Source organism: Mirounga leonina, unplaced genomic scaffold (genome assembly GCF_011800145.1).
Source record: "Mirounga leonina isolate KUSES-001 unplaced genomic scaffold, KU_Mleo_1.0 Mir_204, whole genome shotgun sequence".
NCBI lineage: Eukaryota > Metazoa > Chordata > Mammalia > Carnivora > Phocidae > Mirounga > Mirounga leonina.
In genome coordinates, this window is record NW_023270513.1 from 1,467,058 (window position 1) to 1,473,699 (window position 6,642).

Consider the following 6,642-nt stretch of genomic DNA (forward strand, 5'->3'; position numbering starts at 1 on the left):
GCCTAAGCAGGTTGTACCTGTGCTGGAATCAAGAGAGCAGGGAATTTGAAATCAGAAAACCAAAGTTCTACTGCTTACTAACTGTGTGATCTTTTGGGCAGGCTTATTAATCTCTCTGAGCCTCAGTTTGATAATATGTAAGATGGAGCTAATAATCATTAATTTGCAGGGTTCTTGTGAGGATTAAGTGGAAGAGAATGCATATGAAAGCCTTTTGTACATGACAAAGCCTATATAGCCATAAAGAGTTGTTATTACTGTTATCAGTATCATAATAGTTATTATTATGTCTCCCAATTTGGCCTTAAATTCCATTAATTAGAGATTTATTTCCATAACAAGCAAACACTTCTGGAAGAATTTGAAGGAGGACTATCAGTCATTCAAGAGTCAATATAGCCTAGGGGCGCCTGGGTGGCTCAGTTGGTTGAGCGACTGCCTTCGGCTCAGGTCATGATCCTGGAGTCCCGGGATCGAGTCCCGCATCGGGCTCCCTGCTCGGCAGGGAGTCTGCTTCTCCCTCTGACCCTCCTCCCTCTCATGCTCTCTGTCTCTCATTCTCTCTGTTTCAAAAAAAAAAAAAAGAGTCAATATAGCCTAATCCAGTGAGTCTCAACTCTGGCTGCTATTAGAATCACATGGGAGAGGGTTTTTTTAATTGCTGCCCAGGCCTCGCCTCTAACAAATTAAGGCAGAGTCTCTGGAGGTGAAACCCAGACAGGGGTATTTTCTAAAGCTCCTAATTTGTAGCTGGGATTGAGATGTACTGGCAAACGGGCCCTGAAGCCAGAGAGCCCTGATTTCAAATTCCAGTTTAAATTATGTCTCCTCCATTTACTCAGTGTGTGACCTTGGAGTAGTTTTATAATTCCTCTAAACCTTACTTCCTTTCTCTTTGAAATGGAAACAACAATGGTACCTACCTCACTATGGTTGTGCTGAGGATTAAATGAATTAATATATAAGAACAACTTTAGCATAATGCCTGGCACACAGTAAGTGCTATGAGATGTTAGCTAGTTTTGTTGTTATATGTGGGCTCCACTCCAACCTCATTCTGAAGGACAAATCTTGACCTTATCAGGAGAAAGAGACAGTACAGCATGGAGTCTGCTTCATCACCAGTCTTGCTTTGACTTTCTAGCACCAGGCTCCCACTGATTAGCCTCTTGGCTCAGATGTTCTAATACCTGGGGCTTGGGACCCTAGCAAATGACTTTTATGGGATGGCCCTCCTTAATGAAAATTGGCTTCCCCTAGAGATCTCACATGCCCATTTTTCTCATTATCTAGGTCTACCATGCACTATGCACTCTAGTCTTGGTTGTTGCTTAAATAACAAGCAACAGAGCTTGTCTGTTAGGCCAGATCCCACCTGCCCACTTTCACCTAAGTCTTGCCCAGTCAGGTCCCATACAACCCAAATCTTGCTTCTGAAGCATTTCTGAAAAGAAAAACTGCAGGATTTGTACACTCTTTGTCTTTCTGGAACAGAGGATAGAGATATGACAAGTGACCCCAGATTTCTCATCTAATGGGGAAGTGAGAGGGCAGTAGAAAGAGGTTGGGCCTCTGTCTTCACCGTGTATAATCTATATTGGTGACAGAGTATCTGCAATAACTAAAAATGCCTGAACATGTTTTGTACTCTGTATTAAATTCCTGTAGTTGCTATAATAGGTTACCACATACTTGGTGATTTAAAACAATGCACATTTATTTTGTTCACATATCTATAGGTCAGAAGTCCAAAATCAGTCTTGTTGAGCCAAAAGTAAGGTGTCTGTTAGGGCCATGCTCTGTCTGGAGGCTCTAGGGAAGAATCTAGTACTTTCCTTTTCCAGTTCTGGTGGCTGCCAGCATCCCTTGGCTTGTGGCTGCATCATCCCAATCTCTATCTCCTTGGTTACATGGCCTTGTTAACATTTTCTCTGATCCCCACTTACAAGGATATATGTGATTGCATTTTAGGGCCCACCCAGGTAGTCTAGGATAATCTCCCCAACTCAAAATCCTTAACTTAATCACACCCGCAGTATCCTTTTCTGCCATATAAGATCACAATCATAGTTTCAGGGAGTTCAGATGTGGATCTCTTTTAGGGGTCACTATTTAGCCTACCACATACTCCATGGTGCTTTCTCCTTTAATTCCCCTCAAGCCCTCTGCTTGTTCCCTTCTATCTGAGAAATGAAGCCATTCAAGCTTTATGGATTTTGTGTCTTTTCTATGTGTGTTTATGGTCTGTTTGCTGTCTGTTTGCTGTCTAAGTTTGAATGGCCATTGAGGGCTCTGAGCACTCAGTAGCCTGGGAATTTGAGAATTTTTATGAGAAATTTCCTTTCTTTGGCTGTATGGATCTGGGTCTCACTGGGGTGGAACTTAAAGGGGCTGAGTGGTTTTTTTCTCTGAAGAGACTGGACAGTTGCTGGCCTGGAACTTCCTGCCCCTTCCTGAGTCCCATGCCCTCTTTTTGATTCAGCTCCTTCCTATTAGTAACCACTTCTGAGGCATAGCCCAGTAGTCCACTCTGTGCCATGCACTAAGGCTGCTGTGCTGGGGAGATAGATGAGAGATAGATGAAAGATAGATAGATGATAAATAGATAGATAGATAGATGTAATTAACAGGGGAGAGAGAGAGTAAACATGATGCCAGTGCTGCATGCTGAGTGTGATACCAGCAATCCTAAGGTATTATGACCCCGCAGAGAGACCCCTGACCCAGATGGGAGGTGTGTACAGGTGGTCAAAAATGCCTGAGCTGCCTCAAATAGAATGGCTATCTCACTTGCCATGATTCTCCCTGCTCCTAGATGCTCCAGGGCATAGTACAGGGATAGCAGTCAGTACACTTGAAGTGGAGTTCTGGCTTTCTCATTATATTGTTGCATGACTTTGCCAGGTTACACTATCTTCTGAGCCTCAATTTCCTCTTGTGCTAAAATTGAGAAAGGAGCGCTTAATCATAATAGCTATATTATCAGGCTGTTGTGTGGATTCAGTGAACAGTATAGGTGAAGGGCTTTATAAAATATAAAGAATCATAACCTGTTCTAGTTGTTATTCTTAGTTCACCACTTACTTGTCTTTTCCTTCCTTACCCATTCTCCATCTTCCTTCAGGCTATTTCATGCTAATCTTTTGTTTTAGCTAATTCAATCCTGATTCTTTCATTGTTTCCTGACTCGTTCCTTGCTCTACACACACCAGGGAACAATTTGTTTCTCACCCATTATTCTGCTTTCAATCTCTTGCCAGTCATACATTAACATTTGCAAACAACCACATTTATAGAGAAGCACTACTTCAAAGGGGGTTATCAGCCTTCCAAATTTGTGCCCAGTCTAGATCAAAATTTTCTACTGAGTTCCAGCCACTCATGTAGTCAAACAATACTTATGGAGCACCTACTCTGTACCAGGTACTGCGTTAAGCACTAGGGGTACAGGTGAGAATAAGACAGTCATGGTCTCTGGCCTCAGGGAGCTCATAGGATAATGAAGGAGTCAGACAAGAAAACAAGTGATTTAAGTTTAGTGTGAAGGTACCATTAGAAGAAAGCACAAAGTCTTGTGGAAACAAATAAAAAGGCAGAACTCAGACTCAATAGGGGAGTGGGGGAAAGAATTTTCTGAGCAGAAGGAATGGCCTCTATTCTGGAGGAATGGAAAGAAGTTTAGGTGGCAAGAGTGTGGAGTGTGAGGAGGGGGCTGGTGGGTGGTGACCAGTTGAGGATGGGCAGGAAAGAGTGCAGCAGCCTGATTGTACTGGTCCATATTCAAAGCCATGTTTTGACTTTACTTCAAGGGGAACATGAAGCCATTAAGGAGTTTTCAAGGTTATATATCATATCTACATTTTAAAAATCCCTCTCACTGTTTTATAGGGAAGAGATTGAAAGGAAGTAAGAATTGGATGCAAGGGACCAGTTAGGAGGTCCATGTAGGGATCCAGATGAAAGAATATGGTGACCCAGGTAGGGTAATGGCAGTGGGAAAAGAGTAAGTTAGAGCAATGCAAGAGAGATTTAGGTGGTAGGATCAATAGGATCTGCCTGGTAATCAATTAGATATTGAGGCTAAGGAGGAGGAAGGACTCAGAGTTTCCAGATATTTGACCTAGGCACCTGAGTGAACGGCAATGTATGCACTGAGATAGGGAGCAGTAGAGGAAGGGCAAGAGCAAAGTAGAAAAAATAGTTATTTGAATTTTGGACATTTAAAGTGTCTGCAACTTAACTATAGGAAACAAACAGGGTTGCTGGAGGGGAGGTGGGTGGGAGGATGGGGTAATTGGGTGATGGGCATTAAGGAGGGCACATGATGTGATAAGCACTGGATGTTATATGCAACTAATAAATTATTGAACACTACATCCGAAACTAATGATGTACTATAAGTTGGTTAATTGAATTTAAATAAAAAAAACATTGCCTGCAAAACATCCAATCAAATTTGTGGATGTACAGAAATAAAGATCAGGCAAGAGAGTTGTGGCATCAACTGAATGGGGCTGATCATTGAAGCAGGTCAATGGGATGGTCCAAGGAGAGAAATGAGGAAAGGGGCTGAGGACAGAGCCTTCAGCAACCCCAGTCTTTAAGGAATGAGGCAAGGAATAAGAGCATAGAAACTGCCTCATAGTAAATACATAATAAATGTTGCTGCCTGAATGAAAGAAAACTGAAAAGAATAGGTTAGAAATAACTAACCCTCTTCGGGATGGGGAAAAAGAGAGACAAGGCTTCAGAAAGGAGGTCAGACTTGAGCTAAATTGTGAAGAATAACAAGGAGTTCACCAGGAAGACAAGGGAGAAAAATTTCATTTCAAGAAGAGTAAAGAGCATGTTCAAAGGTTCAAAAAACAGAAAAAGTCATGGCCTTTGCAAATGGATTCCTCCAGATTCCACTCATATTTTTTCCCTTCTGACCTGGCTGTGTACTCTTAATAAATCTTAACATCCTTAAGAAATCACTATAATAAATCTTAGCCATGAGTGTGAAAAAAAGTCATGGTGTACTCAATGAAGATTTTCTGATCTACTATATAGGTGTCTTAGTTTTCTTTTAGACCTGTACTCTCTCCATAACCAAAGGGACCTGGATTCAAGACAGTAAATACACTTCATGCCATGCCCCAACGGAATGGTAGGGATTGCTTACAGTGATATGATGAAAAGGTGTCTGAGGCTGCAAGTGGAATCAGTGGTAGAGTGCCATGATTGATTAGTGATGTCTGCCATGGATGAAGGAGAATGGAATTGTAGCACATGTGTCTTATGTTTGTCATGCTGGCCTAGACTTTTCCCTTTTGCTTTCACCTCTCCCTCACCATCTGAACCCTTGGGTGAGAGGAGGGGTCTCATGACTCATGAACTGGCAACTCTCCACTCCTAAAGAATATGGTCTTCATGAGAGAATAAATATTTGCTGAGAATGTATCCATTGATCAAACATTGACTGACTATGTACTCTATGCTCAGTACTAAAGCTAGCCCCTAGGGGTTCCATATAGAATACATAACTGTTCACTTAGCCATAGGCTTCATTATATTGAACCAATGGAGTAAATTCTAGATTTTGGGCTCCATGCTGAAAGGGAGCATGGCTATCTTTATTCCCAGGTCATGGGAAATGTTCAGATTTAACTTTAAGGTACCAGCATGCAGTAATGGTCTGTTTATTGTGATCTGGTTCTATGTTCTACCTTAGCTTATTCTGTGGTTACTGGCCCAGTGAGCACAGGAAAAAGAGCTGCTTGCTCTTACAAAGATTTGTAAATCATACAAGCATAGTCAGTGCAGTCTAGCATACTTTTTCTCACAGAGCAACTGTTCAAAGTTTTTTGTGTCCTCTTCATTTTTACACTGTATCCCTCATCCTTTCTATTCTTGCATAAACCTCTGTAGTGGTTCTAAAACACACTGCAGGACTGTTCTGGGTATTGTGTGGTGAAGGTCTTGTTATATTGTGGACCTGAAGTGGGTAATAAAAAGGGCTCACCTGAACCCTTATAGAAGGCTCCAGGGCCCATTATGGGGACTCAAGGATGGCAATCATTTCTCTCCAGCAAACTGGGTATGAAATAGGTAATTGCAGCAGGCCAAACATCAGAATTGAAAGCGTGAACTCTTTCAAGGCCTGGGAAATTTGAAACAGTAGAGTGAGGTTTTTGGCAGCTGGCAGTTGGAAATGGAGAGATAGAGGTGAGAGAGATTAAAGGCTGGGAAATCCAGAGGGCCTCATGACCAAACAACAAGTAGGGTGTATGGTGGTGGGAAAGGAAAAGGTGAAGCTTCCTGCCAAGCCACAGCAGCTCATCAGTGCATTTCAGTTACCTGGTTGTGAAGAGAGCTGTTGTTGATTGGAGCATTTTGTGCATGGGAAAGGTGTGGAGGAGGGAAAAGTCTTGAGAACCACTGGCCTAAACAGTAAATCTATCTCAAGGGGGAGGGTTTGGGGACTCCATAAAGAAAGCTTTCACTGTGGGGCATCTGGGTGGCTCAGTCGTTAGGTGTCTGCCTTTGGCTCAGGTCTTGATCCCAGGGTCTTGAGATTGAGCACTGCATGGGGCTCCCTGCTCCGCAGGAAGCCTGCTTCTCCCTCTCCCGCTCCCCCTGCTTGTGTTCCCTCTCTCGCTG